Raw genomic sequence first — 24,082 nt, 5'->3', positions numbered from 1 at the left:
AAAGCATTCAGGGTCTTATAACAGAGAATGACAGAAGTAGAAGGGAGGGGTGAGAAGAAAACAGATGAAATGGAGGTCTGTGTCTGACCTCATTAAGCCATCCCTCCCCCAACCTCAACCAAATAAGAGATCTTCCTTTATCAAACTTTCTTACACCCCATCAAATCTATACCTCTCATTTTTTTCAAAAGCTGGCTTAAAAATTCCCCTCCTCCTGGAAGCCTTCCAGAATTGAACCCAGACCCCATAATGAACACTACCCCTCATCTCTTTAAAAAGTCACGACTCCCTAGACTAGACTAGACTGTGTTCTAAGATACCCTGGTGTTCTGAGCAATATGAATAGGAGTTTCCTGAGAAAATGTTTGTACTTAGCAGTATTTTCACTTTGAAAAGATTAAAGACAAAATTATATATGTATCCAAAATACTTATTACCTACGGCAATATTCCAGGGAGAAAATAGGCTTAATTTCCTCTATTTGGATCCAAATTTTCCTAAACTCCCTCCCCACACACATAGAGACACTTTATCCTGGGGGTGTTTCAGGCTTCCAAGTACCCATGGACAAGCATTTATGATTTTCATAAACATATTTCAAGCCCTAAAGTATTCCACTGCCAAATTAGTTAGGGAAATGTTATCTTAAGCCCTTATGTAAACATAAAAATTCTAGAATGTCAGAACTGGGAGGTAGCTCAGAACATAAAATATGGAATGTCAGGGCTCTAAGGGAAATTATAACATTGAAAATAGAATGTCAGCATTGGAAGAGACCCTAGAATTAAGAACACTGAATAACATAGCTAGAAGGGACCAGAAAACACAGGGGGTCAGTTTTAGAAGGAACCTTAGAGACTAAATATTGAATGTTAAGAGTCAGAAAAGATGCTAGGATACTGTGTGTCAGAGCTTAGAGACCTTAAGGTTACAATGTTGAATGCTGAGTTTAAAAGGATACTAGAACACAGAATGTCAGGGCTTCAAACTCTTATTTTACTAAGAGATCAACTGTCTACTGGTGCTCCACTTCTTGTTGACGTGTCTCTCCATTATTATTCTCAACTTGATCAATGAAAGTCTTGTTTCTCCAAACAGGATATAAGATTCTCCAAACCAGATATCCAGCATCCCTCCCCACCAGGTCTCCAGAGTCCACATCCCCCACTCTTGGGGACAGATGATTTATTCAGCTTTGGAACTCCTACCTTGGGACTGAACCATTCTGATTGGGGGGTAACGGAGGGCAAACTTATCTCCTGGAGATTATATCTAGTTGATCACAAGGCAGAATGTGTTTCACAAACCATTCAGACATCCACCAGGAGTCATCTTGCCATCTGCACTGCCTCCACATGCATTCCCTCTCTCCTTCACACACACACACACACACACACACACACACACACACACACTTCACACTCTTCTCTCTCTTCTCTTTCTCTCTGTCTCTGTCCCTCTGTGTCTCTCAGTCTCTCTTTCTCTGTTTTTCTCCCCCTAATTTTTTTCTACTCCCAATAATCAATTACTATAGAATTTAGTCATTTAGTTGCCCTACAGATCAACTCACTGTACTTGGGATTTCCCCATGCCAAAATTTCATTCCCCTGTCATCACTCCCTTGTAGAATGACCCTAATGACAGGCAATATCTCATATCTGTATTTGTGTTTCCAGAACTTAGCACAGCCCTTGCTTTAATAAGATACTTTTTCATTCATTCATTCAATTTTCATATCTCTTTAGCATATTCTTGATTATTTACCACTCTAGGGCCACAGGGCCAGTCTGAGGGAAGGGGTTTAGCTTCTTGATATCCTTTGAGATGTATTGTTCCATTTTGCCTTCCCTCACCCAATGGCAATAAAGAGGGAAAGAAGGTAGGGGACCAGCCCCAAAATAGAGTCATAAAGAGTTAAAAGATAGATTTCAAAGGTCATATAGTTCAATCTCTCACCCAGGAGAGGAATTCTCCTCAGGCTTCTTAACAAGGTGCTGCTAGAATACCTCCAATGAATATGGGACAGCAAGGTCAAAATTTGGATGGCTATCTACCTATGTGTGCGTACATGTGTGTGTCTGTTTTCCAAAGCAACAACAATTCAGCTCTTCGAATATCTGAAGAGATCCATCATGTTTCTATTAAGTTTTCTTTGCAAGAGAGAAATGACAATCTGCTTTGGTTGCTCTTAGAGTGGTTAAGGTCTGAGAAGGTTAAAGATGGGACCATCTATTCCCCTTGATCATCAGTGCTTTGTAAGGGATTTCCTGGATGTTATTTCCCTCCCTTGAAGCCTCAGTAAAAGTTTGAGGATTCAAGGCAGTTGCTAGATCTTCAAAGGTTCTAGAACTTCAACTGGTGAAAAAGAGCTAAAGCATGTCAGGTTCCAGAGCCATAAATGGGCCAGAAGTCAGCAAAAATAGTATCATTAGATAGAAAGGAAAGAGGTGTGAGTCTGTTAGGAAATGAGGGAGAACTATGCTCACAGACTCAATAGGTAGGTTGGAGGAACCTCAGAGGTCATTTAGTTCAACTTCTTCCTTTGATTGAGCAAATTTGCACAATTGTGAGAGTCTGAGCCAGGACTGGAACTTCTGAGTCCAAGTCTAGTGATCTCCGGTATATCACACTGGAGTCACACTGGGAGGGGAGCATCCTTCCGCCCAAGGGATGGATGGCCCCCATCCTTCCTTTCCCTGGACTTTGGTTTCATCCTCTATGAAAAATAGAAAGAATACCTCCTTCTCTGCCTTCATCTTCAGGCTGTTGAGAGATCATGTGAGAAATGGAAAAATTTCATCAGTTCCCACACCTGAGTAAAAGATGATGACCTGGGTGGTTACCTACCTACAGGTGTATACATGTGTGTGTGAGCATGAGCTCGGCAAACAAGATGCCCAACCATGGGGGAGAGCAACCCCCCCTCCTGAAACCATCCAGCATGACGTCCCTGGCTGCTCCCGAACTTGGGATGGGGGCAGAGCAGGGTCTGGCATCTCCATCTGGAGCAAAGCGAGGCCCTGTTGTGCCTGAAGGCCTGGTCCAGCTGGCATGGACCAAGTGCCAGGAAGGCCACACTGCCTCGTGCCATCTACAGGAGCCTCCCTCCCAGCCCCATCCCAGACCCGGCTCAAGCTCCCGTTGTGGGGGAAAGTTAAACCTGGGCCAGCGTCTGGGATGTGCTTCCAGGAGTATCCGTGTTTCTGGGAGTCTGTCCGTCAGGTGACTGATGGTGGCTGTGTCCTGTAACCCTGTGTCTCTGTGTCTGTCACACTAAAGGAAGGCCTCCGTCTGTCTATGTTTGTGACTGCGTGTGTATGTGAGCCAATGTGTGCAGTGTTTGTGAGTGTGTCCATAACTGTTCCTTTCTGTGGCTTGTCTATATGTGTTTTTATAAGAGTTTTCTAGCACTGGGTATGAAACATTGCCTATGCACCTGCACATTAATGGATAAGGTGGCTGTATGTGCAAGAGGGCAAGAGAGTAAAATAATGGGATGGGCTCTGACTGAGGGGCATGATACATTCCATTTACAGGGAGCCTACTATGCATCAGGCCACAGTCTAAACACTGGAAAGAACAAAGACAGGTGAAGTTCCAAGCCCTGCTTTGCAATTAAGTTATTGTGTGACGTTGAGGACATTCGTGGCCCAATTTGTACATTTATCTCTTCATCTGTAAAATGAAGGAGTCACATTAAATGAAACTTAGATCTCCTCTAGTTTGAGGTCTCTTTCAGCTCTGATGTTCTATATTCTAATGTCCCTCCCAAAACTTTATTATTCTAATGTCTCTTCCAACTCTGACATTCTGTGTTTTAATCACCCTTCATGCTCTGACATCCTATGTTTTAATATCTCTTCCAGCTCTGACATTCTATGTTTTAATATCCCTTCCAAATCTTTAATATGCACTGTTCTAATGTCCCTTCCAGCTCTGATATTCACTGTTCTAAAGTCTCTTCTGGCTCTGATATTCTATGCTCCAATGTCCCTTCCAACTCTGATATTCATCGTTCTAATGACCCTTCCAAATCTGACATTCTATATTTTAATGACCTTTCCAGCTCTTACACTCACTGTTCTAATGTCCCTTCCAATGTTAACATTCTATATTCTAATGTTTCTTCCAATTCTAACATTCTATTTTCTAATGTCCCTTCCAGTCCTAACAATACTCTGTAAAGTTGTAATGATCTCTTCCAGCAGCATTCAAATCATTTCTTAGCTCTGGTTTTCTGTGTTCTAAGGTCCTTTTTAGCTCTTACATCCTATGTTCTAAGGTCTTAGTTCTATTAAAAGACAATGTAAGAAAAAAAGAAAGAAAAATTTTAAGTTAAATTAAATCTAAAAGAAAACAAAGGGTATTATATCCTTACCTGCTGGTGTTTTGTCCAAAGGAATGTGAATTTTCATTACTTAAACTTCTTAAGATACTTGGGGTTTCCAAGCTGGGACCAAGCCTTAAACCCAAATCACTCTGGCTATCATTGATTGGGCAACAATAGGTCCCAGGCCAAGTCCTAGCTGGTCCTTATTTGAGCCCTGACTAGCTCAGACTGAATATAAAAGATTGTTTCCCCTCCCAGACTGATTTTTTTTTGACTAGCTAAGAGGCCATTCTCTGCTTTATTTCTTATGTAGACTTAATCATTGAATGGGCATTGCTTTAGTCAAACTGACACCGGTTAAAGAGTTTAGCTTAAAAAGGACTAGGTCTCCACATCATCAAGGACCATCTCTAATCCTCCTGAGCTGTATCTGGTCACTGAACCGAGAGGCTCCAGAGGAGAAAGTGAGACTGGTGACTTCACCCAGCCCTCCCTCACTTAAATCCAATTCATTTGCATGTCATGGCAACAATTCCATCATGGTCTTCTTCCAGAACAAAGGACAAACAACAACAAAAGACAGTGTAATATGGTGGACATTCAAATTAACATTTGGATAGCATTTGAATCCCACTTCTGAGAGTCTCTATAAAGTGTCCTTTTCACTGAGTGTGAATGTGTTTCTGAAAATTTGTATCTTTTTGAATAACTGGACCCAGGCCCAATTTGTGTGAATGCACTGGGCAATCTAATAGGTGTGAGTCTGGACAAGTTCCTCAACCCCTATCTGCCTCAGTTTCCTCAACTACAAAATGGAAATCATACTTGTAACTACCTCCCAAGATTTTTGTGAAGGTCAAATAAGATAATACTTGTAAAACCATGGCAGTCAGTGATTAATAAATGCTTATGCATTTCCTTTAAAATTCTGTAGCCTATGTTTTAAGGTCCTTCTAGCTCTGACATTGCATATTTAATAAATTTATAGTTTGACAAATGCTCTGGTATGTTCTGAGCCATGGATTAAACATGTTGCATATAATTATGTAAATGTCATGTCAGTAGTGACAAAATGCTACTTGTGAAGTGACCCATATGACCCACAAGTTATGTGAAGATTGTGCATATGGTCTGGGAATATAGTAAGTATGGGGGCTGAATAAAAGTATGTGGTTGACATCCCAGGAAAGAACCTGTTTCCATCCTGCAGAGGACAGGAGATTACTGAGCTAATTCCTCCTTCCAAGCTAGAAGATCAAAGATCATTCCCCACATCTCCTCCTAGGCTTTCCATTTATCACCACCATAGCCTACCTTATGCAGGTTTAGATTAGGTCACTAAACATTGAGTCTCCAATTTTCACCCTACCTCTCCCTCCTTAGGTGCAAATGTAGACAGAGAGATGGGAGGAAAAGAAGAGGTGAAAAGGGGCTTATTATAATGACGATAACAATTTACATATAATTAGACTTTTATGACTACAAAGTACTTTCATCTATATTCCCTCCATTTTTACAATAACAGAATGTCAGAGCAAAAAAAAAAAAAAAAAAGACGGAATCTCAATTAGAAGGGACCTCAAATGGGCAATTAGCCCAACCCATATTTGAATATAAATATGCATTACAACCTTGAAATGTGGTCTCCAGCTTCTAATTAAAGACTCCTAGTGATAAGGATTTCAAAACCTTGGGATACAGGACCACCATTCCACTTTGGATGTTTGGAAGCATTATTTTAATAAATCTAAATCTTCCTTGCTAAAACTTCCTCTCATTGCTTCTAATTCTCTTATTTTTGATGCCTTCCTTCTGTTGACTTCCTAATTATTTGATTTGTTGTTAGTTTATATGTAGTTATTTACAGGTTGTCCCCTACTAGATTGCAAGCTCTTTAAGGGCAAGAACTGTCTAAACACGTGGTTCCTGGTTCATAGTAGGTGCTTATAAATGTTTAATTGATTTCTGCCCCCGGGATCAATCATGGCAACTCTAATCCCAATTTCCTAAAACAAATCTTTAAACACCTGAAGATTACAACAATCATAGATAGACCCATTCCCCCCAGTTAAGTTTTTTCTACTCTAAGCCCAACAACTATAGCTCTTAGTATGTAGGTGTATTTCATAGTCTCCAGATCCCTCCCCTTCTCAGGCCACTCCAATTTCTCAATGTCCTTCAGAAAACATGCTGTTCAAAAATGAATACAACAGTCCAGATGGAGTCTGACCAAGGGCAGATGACAAAGGCATTATCACTTAACTCTTCTGGAGCTCATTTAGTCCAGTTACCATCTTTTCCCCCTAAGTTTCGAGTCTTGTACAATTCAAGGCTCAGAGAAAATTATTTGTCCAAGGTCACAGGGTCACAAAAAAGAGACCCTTCTAGCTATAAATCTGTACAATCCAATGACTAAGATCTCTTTCCGTTCTGAAGGTCTAAGGTTCTAGGCATTGTCCAGCAGGGGGTGCTGCAGACGAATAAATCAAGATGCAAGGAAAGTTAGAATTTTTAGCATAAGCTTAATAATGAAGGGAAAGAGTATGAGTAGGAATCTAAGATTTAGAACTGGAAAGAACCTTGGAGGAGAGAACCTTGGTCCAATCCTTTCATTATATCAAGACCCAAATAATGGAAGTGATTTATCCAATGTCACACAAGTGACCGAGAAGAGCTGGGATTTCAGCCCAGATCCTCTGAGTTCTAAAACCAGTGCCAGCCAGACACCTGTCAAATTGGGAAATCAGGGAGGGTCTGTCTCTGGCTTTCTAGAGGAACACTGGAAAGCTCAGTTTCCTCTTTTTATTTCTGTCCTTTCCTGTGCTTTGAAGCTTTGGCCTAAGTCACTAAATATTTATGAATTGTTCACAACGTGCCAGTCACTGTGCCAAGCTCTAGGAACACAAAAGAAGATAAAAATCACCCCTGTCCTCAGGGAGCTCATAATCTAATGTAGGAGATAACGTGCAAACCTTGGTACTTTGTATTAGGTACAAAGGATAAGACGGGATAAATAGGGAAATAATCACCAGAGGGGAGACACTAAATTAAGAATGATTAGAACAAGCCTCCTGTAGAAAATGAGATTTTTAGCTGGATCTTGAAGGAAACCAGAGAAGCCAGGAGGGAGAGAGGAGGAGGGAAAACATTCTAGGCATGGGACAAACACAGAGAAAATATGCCTGACTCTGGAGATGGAGGGTTTGTGCAAGGTTCAAAGAGTATGTGAGGGTTGGGACATTGTAAGGTGTAAGAAGACTAGAAAGTATGTGTGTATATTGGAGTAAGGAGGTGGAAGGCTTTGAATGCCCTGAAAACGAAGAATATTAGGATGGAGAAAAATCATTGATTATCTCAGCTGAGTAAAGCCTGAAAAATCTGTAATCTGCCTAACAAACAGTCACCCAGTCTTTACTTGAAGATTTCTGGGAGTGGAGGGTGGGAAGGGAACCAAGTAAAACTCTGGAAGAAGCCCGCTTCATTTTTTTTTGGACAATTCTAATTTTTTAAATTAGAATTTTTTAAATAGGAAGTTTTTCTTAGTGTTAAATTTATATCATCACGCTCTGCAAACTCTACCCATTATTCTGAGTCCTTCTCTCTTCCCCCTCCCCTCTTCACTCCCTGGAACCAAATAGAACCAATTAAATCATTTTTCAAGTTAACCTTATAAATGTAAATACTGCATTACAGCTAGCACTGGGGAACTTTAAGTTTCTTCCACTGGCCAATGCAGTTAGGTGGTCCCATGGATAGAGCCAGATACTTGGAATCAAGAAGACTGATGTGAAATCCTATCTGAGACTCTTATGTGAAGGTGAAGGTCCCTTCACCTGTTTCTCACTCTCAGTTTCCCCATATGTAAGATGAGAATAATACCATTTAAATCAAAAAGTTGTTTGTGGAGATCAAATGAAATTACATATAGCTTTAGACCCTCAAAAAGGCTAATTCTTCATCACCACCCCCAGTTCCTTCAAATGGCCCTTCACCATCAAAGCTGCCTTCCCCTGGATGCTCTCCAGCTTAACAGCATCCTTCCTTAATGCCATTCAGCGGGTGGATTATAATCATAATCACTCTAGCAGGGACAAGTTATGGATTATAATCATAATCACCTTAGCAGGGACAAGTTATGTGCTAAACATCTTTGAGTTTCATTCCCAAAGTAGCCCTTGAATCTTCGATATGACACATATGAGTCAACATCACAAAATGTCAGGAGTCCAAAGTGCTAGGCAAAGCCAGAGACTGTATGAGGCTGCTGGGAGGAGGGTTGAGGAAGGAGAGCAAGGAAAATTGACAGGATACTGTTATGGGATTTTTTAAATTTCCTTTTATTATTTGAGACTTGGAACTCTTCCTCCTGCAAATTTTGGTTAAGATGAACCTCATTGAATCAGCTAGATGGTGCAATGGATACAGTGCCAGGCCTGGAGTCAGGAGGAACTAAGTTCAAATCCAGCCTCAGGCACTTACTAGCTGTGTGACTCTGGGGAAGTCACTTACCCTGCCTCAGTTTCCTCAACTGTAAAATAGGGCTAATAACAACACCTGCTTATCTTCCAAGGTTATTATGAGGATAAAATGAGACAATATTTATAGAGCACTTTGCAAATTGTTATTTGCTATTTGTTATTGTTAACATGAGCCACAGGATCATACTTTTTTTTTCTTGCTTGATCCTAGAACACCGAACAAAGAGTAATGGGGAGAAGTTAAGGGAGACAAATTTCAGTTCCATGTAAGGAGCTGAAAGGCAGCCTGGGCACATTATCAATAGAGAGCCTGACCTAGAAATTAAGAAGGGAATAAGTATTGATTAAGATTATAAAGACTGCTAATGTGTCAGGCTCTGTAGAATTATCTCATTTGATCCTCACAACAACCTGGGAAGTAGGTATTGTTATTATTAATCCTCATTTCACGGATGAGAAAACTGAGATCACATTTGAACTCAGATCTTCCTGACTCCAGACTCAGTGCAATGAGCATTGAGCCACCTAATTGTTTCTAAAATCTAAATTCAATTCATATCCCTGACCCATATTGGATCTGGCAAATGATACTCCATACACTTATTAGCTAAGTGACTCTGAGCAAGTCATTTAACCTCTCAGTGATCCGGGAAAACCTCTAAGTTACAGCATAGATAATAATTTGTATTCCTGAGAGGAAGTCCCCTGGTCCAGATACTACCATTCCTTATGTTGCCTCATTGACACAGCCATTTTCCTCCCTTCCTCGTAATCAGAATTATCCCAAAGTGCTATGAACTTCTTCATGAAGTAATGATCTTCAAGGGGAGGCAGTTATCTGAGAAGATGGAGTGGGGATTCCTGCTCAGGAACAAGTTAGATGAAATGGCCCATAAGAGCTCTTCCAGTTGTGAGACGCTGTGCTTCTATGAAACTCCTTAGGCCATGGGGAAGGGGATTTCTCTGGCATTAAAAATATGTGATTATTTTTAAAAATGGAATTAAAAAATAATCTCTCTTTTTGACTTCTTATATGCTAGGCCCTAGGGGCAGCTCTCTATCTTGTCTATTACTACTTGAAGAACTAGTATTTATATAAAGCATTAAGCTTTGAAAAACACGCCACATAGATTCCTATATTGGAACCTCACAAGAACTCTGAAAAATAATTATTATGGTTATCTCCATTTTATAGAAGAGCTCATAAAGTCTGTGTAAGGTTAAGCGACTTCCCCCAGTATTGCATAATTAAGAATCTGAGGAAAGATTTAAAATGGCCCCAGAATCAATATTCTTTCCATTGAATCCTCCTCAAAGGCCCTCTAGTCCCTCTCTATTAGTTTGTATCCTTCATTTGGGGTGCCTACCCCACGCATATGAAGACTTCTCCAGTAAAATAGATTATAAAAATAATTTCTCCTAGTGGACTGAAGCAGGTGCTGGGATGTGCTTAGAGCTTGGTCAGGGGTCAAAGACCCCAAGGTCATTCTCTGCATCCCAAGCCATCAGGACTTCTGTCCTGACACTGGATTTCTATGACTCACAGAGAAAGAAGGAGGTAGTGATTCTGTGTAACTTAATTCCAATTAAGTCACCCGTGATGTCAATGGTCCTCTTTGAAAAGGAAGGACAAACAGCATCATTTTGCAGATGAGGAAACTGAGTTCATACTCTCCCTTTTTCTACCAGAAGACCAAGAACCCCCACATCAGCCCCAGCCTGGAGAAGAAGGCTCCCTCTGGCCCCTTCCAGAGCTAGCTGGAAGGAGATGGTGCAGAACACCATTAAAAGAGAGATCATAATGTGCTTGTCCCAAGGGTGACATATATGCTAAAGACCTGTCATGCGGCTGAGGCTGATGGAGAAACAGGGATTTCCAAGTGAACCCGGGACCCTGCATGCTTGGCTGAGCAGGGCTCCACTATAGAGGAGACAGAGCTACTGCCCTGGGGGGAATTCAGCGGAGAGAGTGTAGGGAGGGAGGGAAAGATTAATATTTCCATCTCCCATTTCCATGGTGATCTAAGAATTATGAAACCCTTTCCTCTTCAGGAAGCAACAACAATCATCAGCAATGATTTAGGTGGCCCACTTATTCATATCTCCATCATACAGAGGAGGAAACTGAGCCTCAGGCTACACAGACATCAAAGTTCAGATTTGCACCATGGCCTCTGCTTCAAATTCAGCCCCATCTCCCTACACAACACACTAACTCAGTCATTACTGCAAAGCTAGCATTCATGGAGCCACGAAGAAAAACAGGTCTCCTGACTTGTTTACTATTTGTCTCTCCCCCACACCGTGGCCCCTCAAAACTTACCCATAGGAAACATCAATGGAAGAAGAATGTCCAAGATGGAGCCCCTTGGCAGATAGGAAGAAGCAGCAGGTTGTTTTTCACACGTTTCTACGCTTTGATTGGCTGTTCCCCCCTCCTGGAATTCTGTGTCTCCTTATTTCTACTTCACAAAATCCTTTACTTCCCTCAAGGGTCATCTCAGATCCCATCTTCTACACCAGTAGTTCTCAATTTTTTCATCTCAGAACTCTTCTATATTCTTAAAAATGTTAAGGAGCCTCCATAGAGCTTTTGTAGATGTGCTTTATAGTTATCAATATTTAACATATTTGAAATGAAATGGGGATCACTAATCTATATATACCAAAGAACCACATATTAACTTAATGTTGAAATATAGTATTATCTATTGATGTAGATTAATATAAATATAAAATATATCTATTATATTTTTATGTAATTTGTTAAATATTTCCCAATTATGTTTTATTCTGGTTTAGGTTGCACTAGGGTGTATTATGCTTGCATATGGCCAGAATGCTGAGGGGTTGACATCTCTTCTTTAGTATTTTATGAAAATAGTTTTGAACTCAAGGTCTAAGTGATTCTGAGAGAAACCAGACTATACCCCAAGAATGGCTGCCATACATAAAGTTTTTCCTGATCTTTTGAACAGCTAGTACCACCACTGTCTTTACCCCTTTCCTCCCAACCAGTTACCCTCATTGAACTACCTCATACTTAACTACCTGGTATGTACAGAGTGTTCCCAAAGTCTTAATGAAATTGTAAGATTTTTTGTTGTTGTTGTTGTTAATGGTTAGCTGTTTCAATCATATACGACTCTCTGTTTGGGATTTTCTTGGCAAAGATATTGGAGCAGATATTCTCCAGCTCATTTTACAGATGAGGAAACTGAAGCAAATAGGATTTAATGACTTTCCCAGACTAGTAAGTGTCTGCGGCTGGTTCTGAATTTAGGTTTTCCTTACTCTAGACCCTGTGCTCTAACCACTGTATCATCTAGCTGCCCTTGTTTGAAACTTTAGTAGCTGTAAATGGATAAGTAAATAGAAACAAAGATAGAGAGACAGACAGAAAGATAATTTTTAAATATCCCATAGTTTGTATTTATTTGGTATACACTCTGGGACCAGCAATTCTTTTATTGAATCCTTAAGTGTCAAGCAATCTGTATTTTTTCAAAGAGAAACTTGAGCAGGATGTCCTATTGCCACACAAGTGGCTTAGAAAGATCATTCCGATGGCTTCCCAGTAAAGGAATTAGAAAGGGAAAAGCAGTAGGGACTTGGTGATAGAGGCAGAGAGATCAGAAGAGGTTTGAGACTGGAGGCCCAGAGACTACTTAGGAGGCTCTCACAGTCATCCAGGTGAGAAGTAATAAAGAAGTGAGAAAGGAAGAACCAGTTCTGGGAGGCAATATGGTTGGGGTGGAAATGGTATTGAGCTGAGGGTAGGAAGACGCAGAATCTCAGAATTTTACAATTGGCAGGGACCTTGGAAGCCAATAAGCCTGGTTTATAATCCAAAAAAGCATATTCAACTATCCCTACACTGCTTTCTGAGGGAGCTCATTCTACTTTTGAGTTGTTGTAACAGATTATTTTTCGTGAAATCAAGTTTAAATTTGTCCCTCTGTATACTCTACTACATGACTTAATAAATGACTGAGACAGGATTCAATCTAGGTCCTCTGCACTTAAACCTCAATGTCTCACTTTTCTCCTCTGAAAAATGGGGATACCGATACCTTGCATGTCCCGCCCCTTACTGTCTCTGATTTGGAGGGGAACCACTACTTATGTCTAGGGGAAGCCCAGTAGAAACTTGGGAAGCAACAAGAACCATGGAAGAAAAAAGCAGGTTAGGCAAGTATGTCTCTTCAGCACTCATACCCACAAGAAGAAAGAGCTCAGGCAAAGGAAGGCAAACCAACCAGTGTTGCCTTCAAGTGAAAAATGGTGTTTGGATACTGGAAGAGGTGGGGAGGGGAAGCTCATATTAGAGGCTAGAATAGGGTGTTGGTGGTCCCCTCTTTCCCCAAAGTGTAGATCTAGGGAATTAGGCAAGGTCAGGGCTTGAAACTGAATCAGTCTCATCAATGTAAAGGTGGAGAGATACCCTGACTAATATAAGGGACTGAGGACTCAGGTCCTGGGAGATTCAGGTAATGCAGGGTCTAGGGCTGTTATTACAACCTTGAAAAGCATCCCAGAATAGGCAAACTAAAGATGGACACCATAATGAACAACCCACTTCACTAAATCACAAAGATTCACTTTAAGAAGTGGGAATAACTGCCATCTCCTAATTTTGTGACTTTAGGCAAGCTGCTGACCCTCCCTGGGGCCTCAGTTTAGAGAATCAGTCAATCAGTCATCAAGCATTTATTCAACACTTATTGCCTGCCCTGAAAATACAAAGAAGGAAGGAAAGGGGAGGGAATAAGCATTTATATAGAGCCTTCTATATGCTAGGCATTTTGCTTATCTCTTTACAAATTTCATCTCACTGGATACTGACAACAATGCTGGGGTGCGAGTGCTGTTATTATCTTCTTTTTATAGTTGAGGAAGTTAAGTGACTTGCTCATGCTCATACAGCTAGGAAGTCTGAGGCTGGATTTGAATCCAGATCTTCCTGACTTGAGTCAGATAGATAGATAGTTGTGTATATGGATGAATAGATAGATGGAAAGATGGATGAATAGAGAGATAAATTAATAGATAGATGTATGACTAAATAAATAGATCATTACAAAGAGAATATAGATAGATGGAGAGATGGATGAATAGAGAGATAAATGAAGATAGATATATGACTAAATAGATAGATGACTACATACAAAAACACAGGTAGATAGATTGATAGATAGATAGATAGATAATTAATATATGGAATATATAGATAGATGGAGAGATTGATGAATAGATAAATAAATAACTACATAAACACAGATAGATAATTACATAGATAGAAACAGACAGACAGACAAATGGACAGATGGATGGATGAATAAATGGACAACTAGATAGGTAGATGGAGAGATGGATAAATGGATAGATGAACAGATAGATAAAGAGATGACTATATTGACAAACACAGGCAAATAGATGACTACATATACAGAGACAGATAATTAGATATACAGACAGACAGGCAGACAGATAGATAGATGAATATTTGTATGACTAGATATTTGGAGAGATGAATGAATGGATATATAGATGAATAGATGGATGACTAGACAGACACAGACAGAAAGAGAGACAGATCAATAGATAAATGCAAAGTAACAAAGACTCATATATTTAGAACTAGAAAAGACCTTAAAAGGCATTGAGCTCAATTCTCTCATTTTATAAATGAGGAAAATGAGTCACAGAAAGGAACCATGACTTGCCCAAGTCAACCCAATAATAAGCATCTGAGTTAGGATTTGAACTTAGGACTTCACAAGTCTTAAGTCCAGCGGTCTAACCACTATACTATTCTGCCTCACTCATTTGTAAAATAAGGAATGGAGCCAGATGACTCCTAAGGTCCCTTCTGGTTCTACATCAATAAACTGATGACTGTATTATATTATGATTCTTGATCCCGCTGTTTGATAAGTCACTCCTATGTTCCAGACACTGTTCCAGGTTCTGGAGGTACTCTGCCAAGTGTCTTCAGGAACCCCTCTCTTTTGCCTAACCCCAATCTCTGTATTTTTAGCTCTTCAGTGGCTCCAGAGTTCAAAGGAAATGAGAGTTCACTACGGGATGGAATGATGTCAGGCAGGCTCTCTGAACCCCAAAGTCTGGGGTGCTAATCCTCCTGCTCCTGTTCTACGAAGCTGTGGGCTAGAGCTGGAGAGAGACCCTTGCCCTCATCATAGCAGCAGAAACTCCTGAGATACCCAGGCTTGAGATACAAATGGGCGCTCTATAGAGAATCTGTCACTCTGCAATGAGGTTCCTCCCAGCCTCCTCCTCTCCCACACACAACGTGCTTCTTCACAACCCTATGTCATCTGCCAGGCCTTTAGAAGGCTCTGGTCCACACCTCCACCCACCCCTTCTCATTCTGAACTCTCTTCCCCAGCAAAATTTCTCTCTCCAGGGGAATTCCTCCCTAATTAACCTACGAAACTCTCTCTCCAATTCCAGATTTAGGTCCATTCACTGCTTAGGGACAGAGTCAAATGACACTTAGCGGTGTGGGATTTTATTTATTATCTATCAGGGATGAGACCTTTGTGTATATTTTGTATAAACATATTGGCTTCCCTACTGAAATGGAACCTCCTTGAGAGCAGGATCTCTTTCATTTTCATCCTTCTATCCTCAGTACCTGGCATAAAGTAAGCACCTAATAAGTCAGGAGTTCCTCTCCTGCCATCTGTGACATTTGTAATTATATATTTTGATAACTTTCAATATAATTGGTCTCATTTTTAATCTATATTTTGCCTTGTTCATTTAAAAACATTATTCTGAGAAAGGATCTTTAAACACCACCAGACTGCCAAGGGATTCATGAAGGAAAAAAGGTTAAGAGTCTCTATAATAAATATTTTCTGATTGGTTGATTGCTTATTTGGTTCACTGAGCCAACTTGAGTTCTTCTTGACCTCAGACTGGAGATTCCATAAAGACAGACACTCCATAGGAGTAGTGGAAAGAGCTCTAGATTTGGAAATCAGACTCAGGTTTAAATCACAGCTCTGTTATTTAGGACCTTGGGGCATGGGCTTTGAGCCATTCACTCAACCTCTGAGTGAATCCATTTCTCTGTCTAATAAATGGAAGGGAAGGGGATGGACTCAATGGCCTTCAAGGTCCTCCCAGCTCCCAAGATCCTTTGATTAAATGGCCCCTTAGAAGTGGGTTTCTCTAAGGCCTCTTATGTACAGCAGAGATAGAAGTAGGGGTCAGGGGACTGGGACTGGAGAGATAGTTACCTAGGACAATACTATGCAGGTTGTGAAAAGAACCTTATTTTTTAAGTGAAAAATCAAAAAGAAAAAGGAGAAACTCCATGTGCCCCAATGCTGGGAATCTGGCTGTGTGGGAGGATGGGCAAATCCAGAAAAGGATAGAAAGATTTGTTAGACATCAGAGAGGGGGTTGCTAAAGATATATGGTATAGATCTTCCAGAACCTGAACAATGCCAGCTACTAATAGTGACTTACTAGATGCCCTCTGATTAACAAATTAATGATGCTCTTCTATCACATGCAATAGCAGAAGAGCTGAATTTAAGTCTGAACTCTGCAATTTGCTTCATGAGATCTAGAGCTAGAAAAGACCTCATAGAGGATCTATTCTAATGCTATCATTTCACAGATGGGGAAACTGAGGCCCAAAGAGAAGTGATTTGAACCCAAGATAGTAAATACTCTGTAAAGACAGGATTTGAACCCATTTTCTGACGTCAAATATGGGCTTCTTCCAACTGTTTCTACTTTTGCATCACTCACTCAGGCTTGCAAGAGATTTTAGAGCTCATCTGATCTAACCCATGCCATTTAATACTTGATCAAGTCCACTGATTCCTTGACCCCTTGATATCTGGTTTTAGTCACTGCCACTTTTCTAAAACAATCTTCTCTAAGATGACTATAGAGCTGGAAAGGACCTTAAAAGACATTAAGTCTAACTCCCTAATTTTACAGATGGGGAAACAGAGGCACAGAGAGGTGATTTGCCCAGCATCAATTCATACAAGTGCCTGAGTTGGGACCTGAAGGCCTCCTCATCAACAAATCATTTTTTCTTCCTGTCGTCATCTTCCTTGACCTTTTGGAAGGATTTGTCATTGGTGACCACCCCCTCCTTCTGGATATTCTCTCCCTCCCTTTTTGATGCTGCTGCTCTCTCCTGTTAATCCTCCTACTTGTCTAACAGTGACTTCTCCATCTCCCTCCTCCAGACTGTTAAGAGTGGGTGTTCTTGAAGGTGCCATTCTGGGTCCTTTTCCCTGTGCTCTGCTCCCCTTATACACCCTCCCTTGACAATCTCAACCATGCTGCTGTAGGATCATAAGATTCAGAAATGAAAGAAATCCTAAATATCATTTTACAGATGGGAAACCTAAGAGGCCAAAGGCTTCGGGCTTGCCCAAAGATGCTATATCATTGAATTAGAAGGTCAGTACTCCAGCTAGTCCAGCTCACACTCAAAGAGAATCCCCACAATATACTCAACAAGTGGTCATCCATTCTCCATCTGTTCCCCACAATAGGGAAGCCTGCCATTTCTTAGGTGACCCAGTCCACTTTCAGACAGCTGTAATTGGCAGCAAGCCTAAAAGGTAGCTTTGCTCCTTCCTCCCATCATTCCACCAGAACAAGGAGGAGCACTCTTCCACAAGACATTCTTCTAAATATTTGAACAGTTATTATGTGTCAATCTTCCCTCCAGGCTAACTATGTCCATTTCTGTCAAACAATCTTCCTCTGAACTGGACACAGAATTCTTCATCATTCTGTTTATCCTCTTCTGGGTATCTTCCAAGGTATTGATGGTCTTTTTTCTATATTGTAGTACCCAGAACTGAACATATTATTACAGATGTGAAGAAGGCAGAGTGGAGAGTAACAAAACCATCCTTATTCCTAGAAGTCATACAGAGGCAAAATTTTATTCAGCTCTTCTTATTCCAAGTCCATCGGCACTCTTTACACCCTACTACATGATGCAGTATTCCTATTTAAAGTATCATCGCTAGGCAGATAACTCCCAAGTCTATATAAACAATCCTAACCTCTCTCCCAAACTCCATTCTCCTATCTCCAATTGCGTGTTGGACATCTTCACCTAGAAGTCACCCATAGGAAGATTTTCCCAATGCTTCTTAATTCTAGTGTCTTCCCTCTTTTTATTTTTTAATCTAATACATGATTTATTGTACAAATTTATTTGCTTGTTGCCTCCCCCATTAGACTGTAAGCTCCTTGAGAATCAGAGCTCTCTCTTGCCTCTTTCTTAATCATCAATACTTAGCACAGTACCTAGCAAACAGTTAACACTTAATAAATGTTTATTGGGGGCAGCTAGGTGGTGTAGTGGATAGAGCCCCAGTCTTGAGGTCAGAAGGACATCGGTTCAAATCTGGTCTCAGACACTTAACACTTCTTAGCTGTGCAGGTCACTTAGCCCCAATTGTCTCAGAAAAAATAAATAAACAAACAAATAAATAAATGAATAAATGTTTATTGACTGACTGATAGATACTTCAAAGTCAGTATATTAGAAACTTATTTTCATCACCCTTCATCTGTCCTTTACCCTAACTTCCTTATTTCTGTTAACAATGTCACCATATTTCCAGTGACCCAGGCTTAAAATGTCAGTTATATTTTACTTTTAACTCTTATTCCTATATGTACATATATATATATATATATATATATATATATATATATATATATATATATATATATATATATATGATACACATGTATGTATGTATATGTATGCATGTAATATGTATGTATATATACACATATATATACAAGTGATGTTCTAACAATTTTCAAGATATAACATCACTTATCAGTCAATCCTTTCCTCTCCATTCTCCAAAACCATCTCAGACTAGGTCAGATCCTCACCTCTTCTTAAGTGGATTATAATAGCTTCCTATGTGTTCCCCCTGCCTGTGGTGTTTTCTCCTTAACCCACTTTGCTCCTGCTGTCAGAGTCATCATGTAAATTCACAGCTCAGATCCTATGTCTCCCTATCAAAGAACTAAAACCCAAACTCCTTAGTTCAGATTCCAACATTACTAATCTTCCTATTCAGCTCTATTTCATCCTATTCTATATTCCAGCTAAACTGTACTACTAACCCTTCCCTTTTCTCACTCTGTCTTCCTTTACCTCCGAACTTTTGGTCATGATACCCTATATGCTTGGAAGGGATGCCCTTCAACTCTGCCTGTTGAACTTCTTTCCCTCTTTGAAGTCCCAGCTCATATTCTTAAAGTATTTTTAAATCAACTTTCTTCTGACCTCTAAACAACAGTTTCTCTTATTAAATAGTGTAGTGGATAGAATGCTGAACTTAGAGCCAGGCAAACCTGAGTTCAAAACTTGCCTCATACACTTAGTCACTGAGTGACTATGGAAAAGTCATTTATCCCCTTTGTACCTTGTTTTCTCTTATGTAAAATGAGGCTAATAATAGTATCTACTTTATGGGGTTGCTGTGAGAATCGAGTGAGATAATAATCTCTAAAGCAATTACAAACCATAAAGCTCTCTATAAATGCATTATTATTTACCCCCATCTTGAAAACTTCAAAGGCAGGACAGTTGGGGTACTTCCTTCCTGGGGCACAGAGGAAAGGGTGATCAAAATGACTTCTGTGGACAAGAGCCCGAGGGCCCTGTGATTCAGACACAATCGTAGCACTGTAAAACATTGGCAAGGACTAATGAGAGACAAGACAGAAGAGACAGAGAAACAGAGAGATGCAGAAGAACTCAGGGAAAGATAGACCCAGAAGCTAGAGGCAAAAAGGAGAGATGGCAAACAACTGGTATTGAGATGCATGGAAGGCAAGGAGGTAGAGAAAGGGAGAATGGGGGAGCCAGGGAGGAGGAGGCAGGCTCCAAGGAGAGAAGGTTGGGGAGAGGAGGGGGCAGGCAGTGGGAGGGCGAGAGCCCGGGAGCTGCAGATAAATATAGCCTGGGTGAGGAATGGAGTTAATGACAGCCGAGAAAGAGACTCTGGGTTCTCTCCTGCTCCTGGGAATGAAGTGACACAGATGAGGCCTGATTAGGGAAGGAGGGGGGAACCAGGAGCTCAATTACAAGCTCCTTGGTAGCCAGAAGTGGAAGGGACCCTAAGACAGAGAGCACAGACTGCCTGGGTTGACAGTGCTGATCCAACTTAGGGCAAATACCTCTTCTAAAGATGCTCTGTCAGGACAGTTTTTCAGCTCCTACAATATCTCCAGTGATGGGGATCTCACTACCTACTCAAGCAAAATATTCCATTATTATATAGGATCATTTGGTAGGGAAAAAAAGAACACTAAATTTGGAGCCAGTGGGTCAGTGTTTAACCCCAGTTTTGCCACTAGTAAGGAAGTCACTTAACTTCTCCAAGCCTCAGTTTCCCCATCTGTAAAATTAAAGTAGTAAGCCAGATCAACTCTAAAATCCCTTTGATGTATAAACATCTGATGCTATGAAATCCTCCTCCTCCATTGAGGCAGCTAGGTTACAAAGGGTTAGAGTCCTCAACTCAGTCAGAATGATCTCTGTTGAAATCTGGCCTTAGATATTAACTGGCTATGTAACCTTGAGTAAGTCATTCAATCACTGGCTACCTCAGTTTCCTCATTTGAAAAATAGGGATAATAATAACACCTACCTCCCAAGATCATTAAGAGGATCAAGTGAGATCTATAAAGCACTTAGCACACTGAGCTCTTAGTAGGTGCTTAATAAGTGCATATTCCTTTTTCCCTATAACTCCCCCTCTTCTCCCACAACCATTTTCTAGCATCACTCTTAAGCCTGCCCTCTGGGGCCACACAGAATAAATTCACTCTCTCCCCTCCATGCTTTTCTTTTACCTCACTCTTTCCTGGAGCAGACCCAAATGCCTTCCCCAGGGGGGGTCTAGGGGCTGCAGGGGTAGAACAAGTGTGTTGGGAGTGGGTGGAAGAGAAAGGGTGTCCAACCCAAGCCTAATCATAGGCTACCACACAGGTTCCTATGGAAACGCTCCTGAGAGAGCATCTTTTCCGGATAAACTCAGGTTGGTCCTCAGCTGCCAAAAAAGGCACTATTTCAGGGCTGGTTACCTTGGTGACAGGTGGAGAGGGAGATAGAGATGGAAAGGGGGACAAAGTAGGACTGCTTAGCATTGAGGGGCCAGACTGCAATGCCCAAGCTCAGGGCAGAGGGCTACCAGGGAATGAAAAAAAGAGTCGAAAGGGCACACCCTAGCCATAAAGATATTTATGAACACATTTCTAACCTGGGTCCCCAGCCTGAGTTGGATCCCAGCTAGAAGCATAACCCACCAGCCACCTCAAATTAATGTGATGTGAATCTCCAGACAAGACCAGGCAGGAGAGTGGGCAGGATGAGATGAGATTTCTGTGGTTCTTTCTGACTTTGCTATTCTGGGTGATTCTGGATATATGGATGGCTCAGAAAGTCCCAGCCCCAGAGACAGGGGCTGAGAAAGGCATCCATTTCTCTTTCCTCTCTGATCAAGGACTTCTCTGAGATCAGGAACCAAGTAATGAAACTCACTAAGTTCCATCTCACCCTCATCACTTTATTAGGGTCACCCAATTCTTCACCCAGTGTCTGCTCCTTGCTTCCCAAGTCCTTGAACCACTTAAGCAAAGTTCAAATGAGAACAATACCAGCCAGAGATCAGCTGGAAATGACATTTGCTGTTATGCTAGAGAAATGACCAGTTGAATTTCTAAGTCGCAGAGAAATAATCCAGAACGCTCCCATTTAGAGAATGACTGAAGAATGATTGTTTCTAATATCACTTCATTTGTAGCTTTAGGTATTATCTTCTTTCTATTAGGACATAAGTCCCTTAATGTCATCCAGGGCCATTCTAGTTGTCCTGATCTATATCTTAGCACCGGACCCAGGTAAGTGAGGCTGGTGACTTTGCACAGCCCTCCCTCTCTTAAATACAATTCACTTGCAAGTCATGGCATCACCTTCCTGATATCATGGCCCTCTGATAACAAAGGACAAACCACAAGACCCTGGAGAACAGGGAATTTATTGCCCAGGGTCTGGCACACGATAAAGTACTTAATAAATGCTCTCTTTATTTCTACTTCAATTGACAGACCTAAAGTGCTTTCTTTGTGCTATATAAATGTAAACTCTGATGATGACGATGTCTTCTCTGGGCTTTAATTTCCTCATCTGTAGAATGGGGATAATAATAACCCTGCTCCCTCCCTCACAGGACTGTTGTAATGAAAGTGTTTTATAAATCTCAAAGTCTTAGAGAAATGGGAGCTGTCATCATTAATGTTATTATGATTCTAAGGAAAATGTGCTTATTATAAGGAACAAGCAGAATCTGGCTCAATGCAAGGAAAACCTTCCTAACAATTAGATCTGTCCAAAAGCAGAATGGATTGCCTCAGGAAGTAGCAGCCCCCTAACCAGGAGAAGTCTTTGAAAGGAAGCTGGATACCCATTTATAGACATATCTCAGTAGTTGACAACTACTCAGCATGGGGTTAGACCAGATGACCTGAGTTCTAACTCAGAGATGCTTTGGTTCTGAAATTGCAGCTAAGTTGGGGAAACTGAGGCAGGTAGGAAACTCTAGGCTTATGCTCCTTCTACTTGGGGTCATCAAGGCTGGAGGACTCAAGGCCTGGAGAGATTATAAAAACAGTCAAATTTAGCCTGGCCCCACCTTCTACTTCCCACCCCCAGGAGATGGTGATTCTTTGACCTCTCCACCTCTCCCACACACTCTGTCTGCTGAGCTGAGATTGGGGATTTCTCAGGCCCAGGGAAAGAGTGAACATATCGAGCTCTCTTTCACCCACATCCTCCAACACTTACAAGGACACATATGCAAAAACTGTCCACACACACATTAACACACTGCAGCCAGGCACACACACAGAGCTCCCCGCCCCCAGGCTCAAGCTTTTTCTGGATCTCACACACTCACAGTTCAGGCAATAAAATCCTTTAATTAAAACATGAATATTTAAAACAGCTCACAAGAGCAGAAGCCCTTTCTCACCAGAGGCACCAAAAAAAAAAAAAAAAGATAGAGAAAAAAGAGATAGGGAAACACAGAGGGAGAGAGAAAGAGAAAGAGATAGGCACAGAGACACTAATAAAGAGAGAGAGAACAAAACGGAGACAAAGAGAAATGGAGGAATATAGTCAGACAGAGAGACAGAAACTGAGGAAGACTTAAAAGGGCCACCACTTAGCATATTAGAAAGAACAGCACCACACCAGACAACCTGAATTCAAAATAATACTGTTATTTTTTAGTTCTGCGGCCTTCAGAAACTACCTCTCAGAGTTTCCTCAACTATAAAATGGGATTCACAATAATGTTTGCACTGCCTACTGCACAAGACTGTTTGGAGGAAAGAATCTTGTAAACCTTAGAATATCAGACAAACATTAGTAATTATTGAGATGGAAACAGTCAGGGACAGTGAAAAGGGAAAAGAGAAAGATAATCAAAGAGAGAAAAATGAGAGACAGAGAAACAGAGACAGAGACAGAGAAACAGAGAGACAGAAAGACAGAGAGAAAGATATAGAATCACACAGAGAGACAAAAAGAGAGAGGCGGATGAAAGAAAGAAAAAACAGAGAAAAGGGGCGAGAGAGAGAGAAAGAGAGAGAGAGACAGAAACAAAGAGAAAGAGAGATAATTTGACACACATAGTGTTGGCCTAAGGAATACTGAATAGAAATACAAAATTATAGAAGCATAGAGATAGAAAGGACCTCAGAGTCTATCTAATCCAACTGAAACATAAAGAATGAATTGTCTATAACATCCCAAATTGGATGGACATAAGTCAAACATTTTTTGCCTTGATGATCTCTCATGAAAAGAAATTTACTCCCTTACACAGGAGCACTTGGGAGCTGTTTTGTTATTAAGCTTTTCTTTTCTACAATCTCATCACTCATCTGGAACCACTCTCTCTAAAATGACCAACGATCTCTTAATTGCTAAATCCAGTGACTTTTCCTCAATCTTTATTTTCCTTGATCTCTGCAACACTGGACACCATTGACTGCCCTCTCCTTTTTTGTGCCATCTTCTAAGATTTTGTGCCCTTTTCTCTCTTGTGGTCTTCCTCTGACCTGTCTGACTGCTCCTGCTCAATCTCCTCTGATTCGTCTTCATCCATATCTCATTCCCTGACTATGGGTATACCCAAGGTTATGTCTTTGGTCTCCTTTCTTCCTT

At 40.8% G+C, this 24,082-nt stretch overlaps 1 protein-coding gene across 4 annotated transcripts in view; it reads right to left on the bottom strand.

The window, feature by feature from the left end:
• The window catches only part of ADGRB1 (adhesion G protein-coupled receptor B1), a 263,708-nt gene that overhangs the window by 176,234 nt on the left and 63,392 nt on the right, over positions 1-24,082 (bottom strand). The window lies entirely within an intron of this gene.

This window comes from Antechinus flavipes, chromosome 1 (assembly GCF_016432865.1).
Source record: "Antechinus flavipes isolate AdamAnt ecotype Samford, QLD, Australia chromosome 1, AdamAnt_v2, whole genome shotgun sequence".
Classification (NCBI taxonomy): Eukaryota; Metazoa; Chordata; class Mammalia; order Dasyuromorphia; family Dasyuridae; genus Antechinus; species Antechinus flavipes.
Note: the sequence above shows the minus strand (reverse complement) of the source record. Positions and strands in the feature narration are given on the sequence as shown.